Genomic DNA, 13,903 nt, shown 5'->3' with positions numbered 1-13,903 from the left:
GCTATTCATTACATGTGAATACAACACAAACTTGCAGCTGTCAACACAGCTAACACTAACTACCAGGAAACGATCTGTCTGAGAAGGAAATGTTGCAAGCTATCAAATCCCTACAATGTGCTAAAACATCCGTAGAGGCAGACTGCCAGGGGTTTATTATAAAATATGGACCATATGTTCTCTTGGCTTCCATAGTTTTGAACAAGGAAATGTGCCATCAAATAATCCCAAAGGGAAGGGAGAATGCACTGGGCAGGGGAAGAATCATAATGATACTTCACTGGGATGGTACCTCAACATCTGCTTCCCTGAAGAGTGTGAAGACTAAAAAGACCAATAGAGATATAAAAAGGGAGTTGTTACTAGAGTGTGGATAGGAATAAACTTGGCAGGAACTCCACCATATGGCAACCCCAAGAGATGTGATAGATGTGAGGAAAACCTGCTGTCATTCATGCTGGTACAAGAAACAATAACCTTCTACTGCATGAATCTCTCTTTGCTGTAATGAAGACAAGTGTGTCAAGACATTTATGTTTCACAGGACTCGAGGTGAAGCAGACGGATAACCCCACCATCCAGTCTTGCTGACCATTCTGTTGAACTGCTCCACATATATGCAGTGTAGTTATGATTGGTGAGACACTGGAACAGGTTGCCCAGAGAAGAGGTGGAGGCCCCATCCCTGGAGACATTCAAGGCCAGGCTTGATGAGGCTCTGAGCAACCTGATCTAGTTAAAGATGTCCCTGCTTACTTCAGGGGGGTTGGACTAGATGACCTTTAAAGGTCCCTTTCAACCCAACATATTCTATGAATCTATGATTCTATGATTGGTGTTCAGGAAGAACTGAGTCTGGCAAGACAGATCCACATAGGAAGGAGACTGAACTGAGGCTACATCACTCTTTACTATCCCAAGCTGGTAGCATTTCTTTGTAGGTTAGTGTTTTTCTATGCTGATACCAGACAGTTCAGGTAACACTGCCTATTCCGCTCCTGACTCCTGCTATTGTAAAACACTGAGCTGCATGGGCTATGGCAAATTTTTCTCTGTTTACCTCACAGCTGATGTCACTAGTACCCAGAATGACTCTCACAGTTCAGTACAGAGCCCTTCAGAGCTTGAAAACATGTTGACAAGCAGGCACTAAGAATGAATCAGCAGTGCCTGAGGTGGGGACACCAGTCAGTCTGTTGGAAACAGAGATTGCAGGGTAAGCCTCAAGCATATGCTTTTTACCAGGAAATATTAGGGGAGAAACCAAGTTTGCTCTTACAAAGTATGAGGTTGGCCAATCGATTACAAAACAGAAACATAGTTACAAAGGACACACAAACCAGAACATATTTCGCTGAAGCACAACCTGTCTATCTGAATCTCAGCTTTGTTCTTAGTTGCTCCGTAGAATTGTCCTCCGAGAGTAGTCTTGGCTGACTGTGCAGAGGGAACAGCTCCAGCAGCACCTCCACCCTCTGAGGTGATACTGACTGAACTGAAACTCGTCCTGTCTTCACTAAAGATCTTCTAATGCCTTGGCTGTCTTGAGGGGCTGGCCACTATATTTGCTTCTTAAGGTTACTAAGCATTGCAGAAATCCTTATGTACAGGATTACATATAAAAAAGGTTCCTAAAAAAGGTTCTTAAATATGTAAGAGTTCCCTTCTAGATAGAACAGATTCCATGAATTTTGGTATAATATCCATGTAAGGGTTTATTCCAACTATGGTTGTGAGCACTTAAACCTCCTTCACCATTTCTTGGGGTGCATAAAACGAGCTCCATGAAGGGACATTCAGAGAGACATTTCCTTATGATTCTTTTGTGTGGGTGTAGAGGAGGTCAGATTTCTTCCTCTTTTTCTCTAACTTTTCTAACAGTTTATTTCTTTGTATTCTTTAATCAGTACACTCTTTCTAATTTTAAGATAGGAGGTTTTTTTTGGTTTTCAGCATTTCTGAGATTGCATTTAAACTTTCTGAATCATAACTCATAAACCATGGAAAAAAGACATTTGCTAAAAGCATGATTTTCAACTTGCAGTGACAAAAGTGTATATATTGGGTGTCCGTGGCAAGGTTTTTGTAGTGGGGGAGCTGCAGGGGTGGCCTTTGTAAGGACAGGTCGGGGCTGCCCCATGCTGGACATAGGTGTTTCCAGGCAGTTCAGGCAGTTCTACAACAGACCCATGGAAGGACAGAACTAAGCCCATCAGCCAAAGTGGTGGCACCTCTGTGAAACCATATTTGAAAGGGCCAAAAATGCCAGATGGAGAGAGAAGGAGGGAACATAAAGTGAGAAACAACAGAGGGAACACCAAAGTCAGAGGAGGAGGAGGTGCTCCATGGCGTGATGCAAAGGACCTCATGCCAGAGCAGATTTTCCTGACAGGACCTCAACCTATGGATAACCTGTGCCTTAGCAGAGGAATGGTGTGAGAAGGAAGGGGAAGGACAAACAGAAAAAATGCTATGTGCCCCCCTCTGCCCCATGCTGCATGTGGTGGGGGTAGAGGAGTCTGGAGTGAAGGACTGAAGTTCAGCCTAGGAAAGGGAGGAGGAAAGGTGTTGCTTTAAAGTTTGTCTTTTTGTTTCTCACTACCCAAATCTATTTTAATTGGCAATAAATTAAGTTCATTTTCCCCAAATTGAATTTGTTTTGCCTATGGCAATATTTAGTAAGCAATCTTCCTGTCTTTATCTTGACCTGCAAGCTTTTTTGTTCCTATTGTTCCTGTTTTTTTTTCCCTTTCCCACCCCTGTTCTAGCAAGATGGGAAGTACACAGGTAGCTGTGTGGGAATTAAACTATTAACCAAGGCCAACCCACCGCAGTATAGCATGCCTACATGGCATATACATAACAGACTTAGATGATTGTGTATTTTCTCTGCCTTATCTCACTGTCCCAACTTTCATAATTTTTGGAGTCTCCTACATGCTGGCTTTTAGATGCTTAAAATTATGTCAAACTTAAGACCTAGCTGAAACCTGCAGTTCCATCTGTTTGTCTCTGACATTTTGGAATAAATATTAGCAGTCCAAATTAAAAAAAAATAGTTAACAGAAATAAAATGTCTGCTTTAATATTAACATTCTTAAAAATTCATTCATTAAGCAGGGCCAGCATTTCTGTGCTTTGAGAATGTACCTATAATTTAGTTGATGATATCACAGCAAAGTTGTGCTTTTTGAAATCTCTCTGAATAGCTCTTCAACTTTGTCCGGTTACAAAGTTTTAGAGCTTCATTTTGCATGTGCTGTAGAGACTGGGTTAAGAGATTGCAGTTCATTTCTCTGATGACTGCATTTGTATGGTGCACGATCCATCTCCATGACGTGACCAGGACCTCCCTTGTCCTTTGGAGCATACAAAGAGTGCATGAATATAGTGACATACTGGCACCTCAAAGTGGCATATACAGCTTGTAGTCGGGTATTATTTGACCTTGTAAGGTTCCTCTTTCATTCTCTCAGTTCATACACATAAAAAGCGTACATAGATGTTGTGTCGGGACAGTCCAAAATGATGCTTTTATTTCAGTCTTCAATGTCACAAGTTATGTATCTCCCAACTAAGCGCAACTATGCTGAGGAATTCCTTCCTGTGTCTTGACTCCCAGTATACTCTGCCTTTGAGAAATGTGCTACTTCTTTGTTTTTCTGAATTGGAACTAGTAGAACCAGCATGGTGCAGCTGTGGGAGTGACTCAGCAGCATGGCTCTGCATCTTCATGCACATGACATCCTGTGACAAAAAAATCTCATATTTTCAAGATAAAAAATGTTTTAATTTCATTAATTTCTTCCTCAGGGGGAGCTAAACTTATTTTCAAGGGGAAACAGTAAAATTGAGATTCCACCACACCAATCTGTCAAGATGACAAACATGAAAATCATATAAAGAATATGTTATACTTCAAATTTTATTGGATTCATAATTATTTTCATACTTCCAGGCACAATTTAGGAGTATCTAAAGCAAGGCTTAAAATACACAACATATGGCAGATGAAGTGATGCTGATAACAATGGGGACTAATGAGAAGAGAAATGTTTTGCATTTTACTCTGTAGGTTTTTCCTCAGAATTAAGGAAGAAACTTGGAATTTGATAGCTGGAGGAGAAAATGTTAGAAATCCTTCAGGATCTGAGTATTTGACCTGTAAAAGTCCAGGGTGAATGGACTGTCATTTTCATTTAGTAGAAAAAGATAACGATTGATGAAATAATCTGTTCAGGTTGTTTTGTTGCATTTTGTTTTGTTTTGTTGGGTTGTTTGGTTTTTTTTCAGAGAGAGTTTTGAGAGTTCTGCAAGGTCTGACAGTAGAAGTAACATTCACCTGCTTGAGATTACATGTTTGAAATGGCTTTAGGTGGTTTTCATCTGCAGTTCTTTCTCCCTCTTTCAGTATCTGCATCTAGGGCAATGCACAAGCATTTCTAGGTGTCTAACAGACCTCTTTCACATATGTTCACTCATATCACCTCAAAGACATCCATCTAACCTACACTCAGCTCTGCTGCACCAAAGTTCCCATTTTCCAGATGTTTAACTTCTGTACTAACTGTGGCAGACTGAAAAGACAGCCTGCAAACAAGCTCTGGTACAAAACACACTCATTCTGGTTTTGGGTTAGCCAACAGCCTATGATGCAGGGAAGAGAGGATGGCAAGGACAGGAGTTTCCCCAGACCCTTTAGGTTATTGCAGTTGGTGGAACTTTAGCATCTGGATAGGGACTAGGCTAAGGATAGGGTAGGTCATTAGGCTGGGAAGGGGCAGCAGTGAGAATTCATCTTGGGGGGGGCAGAACAAGGTGGGTGGAGGCCGTATGCAAAACCTGAGGGCAAGTCAGCTGCTATGTGTACCCGAATCTTTCCTGTATCTACTGTTCCCAGGACTGTTATCTGGGATGGAGAAGACAGATGGGCACAGTCATCGTCTATCCCTCCAACAATGGGTGATAACTTGCAGCCACTATTTGGGAATGAACCTGAGCCTTTGCTGAGTCCAGGACCCTGTTCAGTTATTTGTTAAGAGAGTGCTTATGGCCTGCGCCAGAACCACGCTGAAGGCATTGAAACAATTCCTCAGTCCAAAGCTCCAGGACCACACAATATTCCTAAATACTGTTTAAGACACTAATGTAGACTTAACCAGTGTGTTCACTTTGGTGAATGCCTTTGCCTTTCACCACTTAGGAGGGTAACTCTCTGCCTGTGATAACTTCTAAACTTCTATTCATACTCCTGCTTCTTAGGCTTCATGGGCAAATTGCATCAAACTCCAGGCTAAAGACAAATGCCATTCAATTCTCATGTGACTTCCTTAGAAAGGCTTACCTCTGAACCAAAGCCAGCATTTTCTCTGCATGTTAGCACAGTGCCAGAAGCTCCCTTGAGTACCAACTAGCTAGTCAGTGGCTTCTGAGCTTCAGGGGATACTCATCAATATTTGTCAACTTACATTTCTTCTACCTTTGAAGTTCTATTCCATCATGCACTTCAACTTCATGAAGTGCAAAGTCCTGCGTCTGGGGAGGAACAACTACATGCACCGATATATGCTGGGGACCACCCAGCTGGAAAGCAGCTTGGCAGAAAAGGACCTGAGGGTCCTGGTGGACACCAAGTTGAACATGAGCCAGCAATACGTCCTTGCTGCAAAGAAGGCAAATGGAATCTTGGGCTGCATTAGGCAAAGTATTGCCAGCCTGTTATCTCCTCTACTCAGCTGCACCTGGAGTACCGTGTCCAGTTCTAGGCTCCCCAGTACAAGAGAGGGATGGACATACTGGAGACAATTCAATGAGGGACCACAAGGTTGATTAAGGGACTGGGGCACCTCACATATAAGGAAAGGATGAGAAAGCTCGGACTGTTAAGCCTGGAGAAGAGAAGGCTCAAGGGGCATCTGAAAGGAGGGTGCAAGGAGGACAGAGCCAGGCTCTTTTCAGTGGTGCCCAGTGATCGTAGGCGATTGGCACAAACCAAAACACAGGAGGTTCCCTCTGAACATCAGGAAACACTTTTTTTCCTGTGAGGTTGCCTGAGCTCTGGCATGCATTGGCCAGTGGGGTTATGGAGTTTCCCTCTTTAGAGATATTCAAAAGCTGTCTTGACATGGTCTTGGGCAACTGACTCCAGGTGGCTCTGCTGTAGCAGGAGGGTTGGAGCAGATGACCTCCAGAGTTCCTTTCCAATCTCAACTATTCTGTGATTCTGCAAACAACTAGAAGCCATTCTTTCACAATGCTACCACATAAGGACCACACAGAATTGCTGCCTGTGGACCTACATGACTAATTCAATGGCTATTTGTAGCAAAGCCTCATTTATGTCATAGAGATTTCTTCTAGATTCAAAGGGTTCATCCAAAATGAAAAAAAAAATCTGTTCTCTGGAAGACTATACTTTAGCTGCCCCAAGGAGGCCTGATCACAGTGTTAGGCCTGTCTTGTGGGGAAAAATATACTTTCCATATCCTAGGGACATTCTGTTGAAATTTACACACTAAAAAGTAAGCATAGGTTTTTAAGGTATTTAACATCCCCGTACAGACAATGGAGACCTGCATCCGCATTGAGCTGCCTAAACACAGTATGTGATGCCATTGAAATTTCCCTATGCAGGATACCTGCATAGGGCTGGCAACCACGATAAAGAGCCTATAGAAAACCCGTGTCTTTTTAAAGAGGCAGTTGGAGGCTTCAGTGGCACTACAGGTGCCTAGGTATGTGAATCCCTCCACTAATCAGTGCAATCAAGTGAGAGTAGAAGGCAGTTCAGTAGACATCGGTCACAAGGAGCATCGAGTAGTGGCTGCACTGTATCCACAATGTGTCCATGGGCTGATAGCTTTGTCACAGCACCTATAGGATACCTACATATTCATGAAACACTGCCTAAAGGCCAGGTCGAGTACTCCAGCTTGTTAACCTTGATTGATTTGCATCTGCCAAAGTAGTCAGGACAGTTAGATTTCTGACTGTAAGTAACTGGCATTACAATGAAAGCCAGTTTGGGAGAGTGCCCACCTACCTTTGTGATGCCCCTGTAAATGAGGATGAATCCTAGTCTAGAGAACAAGTTTTCAGAAGTCACAGGTTGCACAGCTTGTTATACCTGCTGTTGTTTGCAGTGCGCTCGGTGCAGATTTACTTGAAAATGTGTGTATGAGAGCAACCTTGAATTAAAAATACATCTTCCAAAAGGTGAAGAACTGTCTCTGTGTATCCTCACAGTGAAAGATGACGATAGCCCAAAGAAAATCATTCGCTTTGTGTGGGAGGAAACTTAGGCCAGTGGTACAGAATTACCTCCCACACTTCAGCTGGTATGTGTCACACTTTGAAAAGGGTATTAAACATTAGATGAGACAACAGAAAAACTTTCAGTCAACTGGCATTTCGTTCTGCTCTGTCTGCACTCCCTACACTCTTCTGAATGCCATCCTAGTATTTCCCTTTCGGCAAAATTCTAGATTTGTTAAATCTTCCATTGATCCAGTGATGCTCCTTCAGGTCCGCTCGTTTTGCAGGTGACGCTTGTATCACTCTGGCGGTGTCCTGTGGGAGCATTGCTCTCCCCATCCCACCAGCTTCTCTCCAATGCCTGGCTTCCACCTTTCCATGGAAAACCTAGCTGTGTATGCCAAGATCTTGTGACTGTAAACTTTGTCTAAGTCTGCAGGAGGGTTCAACCTCAAAAGCAAAGTGCGATCTGTAAGGTACGGAGTGTAAGGACATAAGACATGCTCTGCCTTGCCCTGTGGTCCTTCTGGCCTAATACTGCATCTCAGGTAGTGGCAGTGAGAGATGCTAATTAGGGAGAACATGTGAGCCTGGCCTGTGCAGTCAGTAGTTTAAAGGTATTGGTGATAAGTCCCTACGTTGTCCTTTTCCTACCTCTTAATGTAACTGCTTTCCAAGAATTTATCTAATACCTTTTTGGACCTGCTGTATTTCTACCTGCAGGGTAGACGCAGGCATGAAGTCTAAGGGCTGAATAACTGTCAGGTCGTCTATTCCACTACAGATAATAAAAGGTAATGCAGATTCCTTGCCTCCTTGTTAAGCCCAAAGCTGTAAATTACAATAAGCTATTTAATTTCTCAGAAAAACAAACTGTATCCCATCCCACAGGAAAAATAAGCCACCCTTACTCCTTGCTTCTAAAATGACAAATTCTGTAAGCCCGTGTCAGAGTACTGACTATGCTCTATGGTTTTCTTTTTCTGACTTTGTCTGGTCTGTGGTTATTAAGGGAAAAGCAACAAAAAGAAATCTAGGCTCTACAAAGGCAAGTACTGCTGGGGAAAAAATCATTTATGCTGGTTTAACTGAAAACAAAATTTGGGCATATCTGTCTATTTCTCACACTCTTATCTTTTTTCTGCAACCAGGCTCCCACTTCTGTGTATCATTTATCCTCTCCCTCCTCCTGCAAAGTTTTCCTTAAATCATATCTTCCCTCAAGGCTTTGTTATATGTCTTTTCCAAGAACATTTTGTCTTTCAATTCGTCTGATGCATTATACTTGTCTGACCGAGGCAGCACATTTGTCAGGACACAGGCCCCGCCTTTTAACTTGGTGTGAAGTGGGAAAATTTATAACACTGTAGGAATTATTTACAAGTTTAATCTCTGTGCTTTATTGTTTCTCCCATAAATACAATTTTTGTTCTCATTAATGATCATGCCAGCATGTCACAGTTATAAACAATTGTCATACCTTCTGACTACAGTTGCACAGCAGCACTTCTAAGTCAGGGATCTCAAAAAGTTTTGCAGTCCTGTAGTAGTGCTTTTATGAGACAGGTAAAGTTTATTATTGGTTTATGACAGACACTGATCTTCAGTGGTTTGCTCAAGATTTATCAACAGCTGGGCTAAAACCTAACCCAGACACCCACCACTTGTTTCTCTATGAGCAGCTCTCGGTAAGATTCAGCTCCTCTCCCATTAGCAATCTCAGGGTCGGGATGTGGCTTTTGCTGTTGAGTGCAGTGAGATGCTGGCTTAGAACAAAGCCTAATATTTATATAATAAAAGTCGGGTCAAATGAATCGCAGTGTTGGTTGCCATGTCATTACTGAAACCTGGGTAAGTTTCTTAAGACAGAAAGAAAAATAAAAAAGGATAAGGATCTGGTTATGTTTATATTGCCAAAGTGGTCCAAAGCACTGGACCAATGCTGACAGGCTGGGCTGGGGCCATGCTCTCTGACACACTGCCCAAGCGCTGCACAGGAGCAGCACATGGCCTGACCCACTCCTCTTAAACCAGCTGAGCACCACTGCTTCAGTTTTGCTTCCCCCTGCCCTGCACAGCCTTCCAACAGTACCCCCAGGTCTCCCTTTTCAGGGTATGCAACACAAACCCTCAGCTTCCCACTGTGAAAACACCTTCCTACTGGGCTGGAACCCACAGCCTCACATCGGCTGTGGATCTGAACTTGGAAAAAAACCCCATGTGAACAAATTAATAATTATAGTTTAGGGCCTTCAAGGGACATACCACATTGAACTTGGAATACACTCAGGTCCTAGGGCTATGTAGCCTTTGTCCCTGGCCTCATGGCAAGATAGTCTCCCAGCAAGATGCTCCCTGACTTCAGTTTTATATAGCAAGACAGATGTAGTCCATTATGCAGATCTACTCTATGATATAGTCAAGACTATATAAAGAAAGAATAGAATTTTGTGTGTTGATTCATATATCCTGAACATAGCATCTCTTTAGAGAAGGACCACGAAGATTATTTGACCCAGCTCTGCTCTGCACCAAAGCTGCTGAAAATGACCAATATTTCATCACCCCAGACAGTAACATTAATAGGATGAGAAGAAAAACATTCTCACATTTTAAAAAGACCAAGAACGTGCTATTTAAACTGAAATCCTGTATTTTCACACTTTCTGAGCTTTGCCTACAATTTAGTAGACATTTTCAGCCTGTGCAAAAGTGATATGGATACTTAACCAAGAGTCGAACCGTCAACAGTTTGAGTTGACGTAGTTCCATCTAAGCCAGTGGCATTATAGCTATTACATTCAAATACGAATCTAGCCCATTAAACAAAACAAAAAAAGCCCATCAAATTGTGACTGAAATTGCCTGGACTGATAACTCATTAAACAGCATTTCAGATGGTTAGGCCAGTGTCAGTTGTAATGCAAGTAAAATTGCAGGGTTCTTTTAAAATCACATTAAAGAACAAGGGATGTTCTTATCTCACCCACGGATGATAATTCCATGGCGAGGGAAAATGGCACATCCTCTCCCTCTGCCTCACTCTGCCAGCTAATCGCTCGCAGTGGAGGACACTGGGGATTCCCATGCGCTGGAGCGCAGCCAGCAGTGGGATAATGCAGATGAACTTGAATGGAAGGACAGGATTCGGGACATTTCAGGAGGATTTCCATTCTCAGCTAAATGTCAGTGCTCATTCAGGCAGGTCAAATCATGTTCTCTAATAAGCCAAATGCAGATTGCTGCCATTGCCACAGGAGCTCAGTGCTGTCCAGGCCCGGTCCTTTGCTCCACGTGGGATACTGAGTGAAAGACAGGCTCAATAAATTGTTAATGTATTCACTCTCCAGGCAGGTCAAATGGTAATTAACCTCATGCTCATCCCTGCTGCTTTGAGAGCTAACTCAGTATCTACCACACAGCTACAATTTAGTCTGACAACTACCATACAGGGGATGTGATAAAGGCGTGCAGAGCATCACAGGAGCTGTGAAAGGGAGGGGACAGACTGAACAGGATGGACCCATCCACAGTCAGAGCTCTGCGTGCTGGGATTGCTGTGGGCACTGGAGCATCCTAGGACACATCGGGCAGTCTCTAACATCGCTGTGCTGACCAGAGCTCTGGCTTTGCAGTGTCAGCCAGCCTTCCTGATGTGCAGAGGCGATCTTGCCTAATGCATGAGATGTTCAGGGGTGGCTCTGCTAATGGATGTAGACACAAAATAAAATGCTTCTTTCTCAGGCAAAGTGTTTCATTATTCCCATGGCAGCATTCCCACGGCACTTTTTCCTTCGGAGATCTTTTCTGGAAAGTCTGGACCTGCCAGTGTTTTTTCTGCAGCACTGCTCGTCTCTGGCAGAGACGTGAAGATCCATCAGCAATAAAAATAGGCTTAGTGCCATGCCTTGGTACTGCACTATAAACTGTGAGAGAGAAGAAAAGTAACTTCCCCTCCAGGTAGACCTGCTTTCTGTGCCCCCTTTTGTGTGACAGAGCTTGTGTGTTTAAGGATGAGCTGATGGCAACTTGTGTTTGTGGAACAACTGGAGACACCAAAAACATATTTCCCTCCTGCTCCAAGCACAACATTTTAATCTTGGAAGTCTATGGTATTTACAGAGGAAAGGAGGTAAATTTGCAACCTAATGCTCCTTTATCATTCAAATGCCTGTTGAAGAACTGCTTTCCTGCCCTGCCTTTGGGATTAGGGCTGGGAAGTGTAACTGTCCAGAGAGGCAAAAGCTGTGGAATGGAGGACTTTTCCTATAGCACTCCACAGGTCACTGTCTCAGTAACATTGACTTGGCTGATTTTTCTGCTGGCAAATTATAGATATGAAGAGGCATTGAACATTGAACTCTAGCGCAGATCAATTTAAAAATTAGATACTCAAGCTGAATTGGGTCAAATTTTACCAGAGAACATAGTGAAAAATAAGCTCAGGTAACAGGAATGAATGTCAGTTGATCAGTCAGCAGTCAGTTAATATGTTATATGGGATATGCCTGTTATAAAACATACCGTATAATTGCAGAACATTCAACAGTACTGGAGTGATACTGGCACTGAGTTTTCCACAGTTTCTAACAGAAAGAGATGCCTCTCTTTTAAAATTAGTGTACAGGTCTGAATGGGCATGTTATATATCTCTGTGAACGCACCATGGGGTGGGGTACAGGGTAGCAAGGGCATTGCAGGCACCCTACACTGGAAAAGATGAGGGTTATCCCACAGCTGGAAAGGCCTCAGCTATATCTAGGTAAAGGACTCGCCTCTTACAGCAACTATTCCTCCTCTGCCCTGTAACATGTGTTAGAAGATGCTTGCTAGATTTCATATAGAAAATTCCAATATTCTACTGGTTTTCTCCTGCTGAATTGTTCTGCAAATGCAAGGACTCTATGCTTTCCTTTGGCTTGGACAGCCCCTTGCTCTGCTGTTCCAGTCTCTGCAGGTCCTCAGTGGACTGAAGACAGACATTTTGCTTTTAACTAATAAACAGTCCTTTTATGGTGACACAGTGGTGTTCATGTTGAAAAAAAAAAAAAAAAAGAGAAGGAAGACATGAGACTTCCTGCACTTTCATTCCCCATGTCTCAATATGGATTATGACGACTGCATCTTACTTAGTGCACAAAGCTTCTGTTGATTTGTTTAACGTCACATTTGTTTTTCTGAAGAGTCAACAGTGAAAAAATTAAACAGTAGATTCAATAACAGACCGTCCTTCTCCCAGCTGTTGAAATAATCTGGCAATCTGGAACAGCATTGATGGAACAGATTGCAAAGTAACATTCATCATACATAGGGTGTGGACTCTGTGATCAAGGATTCTCATGAAGCACAAGAGTTTAAGCTCAGGATTAGATGCTGATGATATAAATGGCACTTGAGGGGACCAAACCTTGACCATGGCTGCAAACTGACTGTCAGGACCCAGAGACCCACAGGTTTGGTCTGGATTCTTCATTGCCTGCAGTAACTTCTCTAAAGAAGACAAGCCAACTCTTGGACTGGTTCGTAGTGGTTAATCAGTCATCATTTTCAAAACCACGAGACCCTGTCATTCATTGGATGTTTGAAAAGCAAGGCGTGTGAGTAGAGAATATTTGTCAGTAAAGCAGCAAGTGGATTTTCCAGTCTTTCCTCACCACCACAGGTAGCTAGGATATCTGCTATGCCACATCAAATAATGAGAATTGCGTATCTCATCATTGTTTTCTGTGCGACACAGATATTTCTTCCAATGTCTGAGACATGGCAATGGTCAAAAATGTGTTTAAAACAGCAAAAGAAAAATTAGATCACATGAGCTTACTTTAAGGTTTAGCACATAGCCCTGTTGCAGGTGAAAGCTGGGCTGTAGAATCTATCTCAGCGTGTTTCATACAATTAGAGAAGGCGCTGTACCCAGACGCAGAGATTTAGCAGGACTTCTGCCCTCACTTTACAGCTGTTCCAGTGAAGAGTAATACTAATGTTCTGAGGCCACCTACTGTTTACTTTTAACACCTACATGTTAATGTATAGGGTACTGTCCAAGAGAGCAGTCTTTTCTTAATGACTGGAAAGTATTCCTGATATTCCTTAAGGAAGTGAGGGTACATCAGAAACAGAACTTGCTGTACTTTAACTGCCGTTGTTTTATAAACATCATCATCCTCAACTTGTTAATGTGATTTTTCATGGAAAATAAGTATTACCGTCCTGATAATTTTTTATTTCATTAACAACTTCTGCAATCTCCATAAGAATACTATTGAAAGAGCCACATCCTCCCAGAGCTTCCACTTTCAAATACTCAGGAGGAGTCTAGATGCACAGAGTGAAATCCTAGCTCCACTGACTCACAAGCAATTATTCCCCTTTGCATCAAGAGATCTAAGTTAGAGTCTCTCTCTCTCTCTCAGTTCATCATAACAGGAGCTTGCTGATCCCATGCTGTTAAAACCATCTGCTGCCTCAAGCTTTGGCTTGAAGCACAATGCATAAAAGAGGAAGAGAAAAAAGGAGAATCAGAATGAGAAGCTGTTATCCACAAAATGTCCCAGACTGAAAGCCTCCAGCTGAGCCTATGGAGGCCAACCACTGCAGTACAAATGGAAAGAAAGCTGAAACTCCAGCCACTGCAATCTTCTGCCTATTA

This window comes from Chroicocephalus ridibundus, chromosome 1, assembly GCF_963924245.1.
Source record: "Chroicocephalus ridibundus chromosome 1, bChrRid1.1, whole genome shotgun sequence".
Taxonomy (NCBI): domain Eukaryota; kingdom Metazoa; phylum Chordata; class Aves; order Charadriiformes; family Laridae; genus Chroicocephalus; species Chroicocephalus ridibundus.
This window is presented reverse-complemented; position numbering follows the sequence as displayed.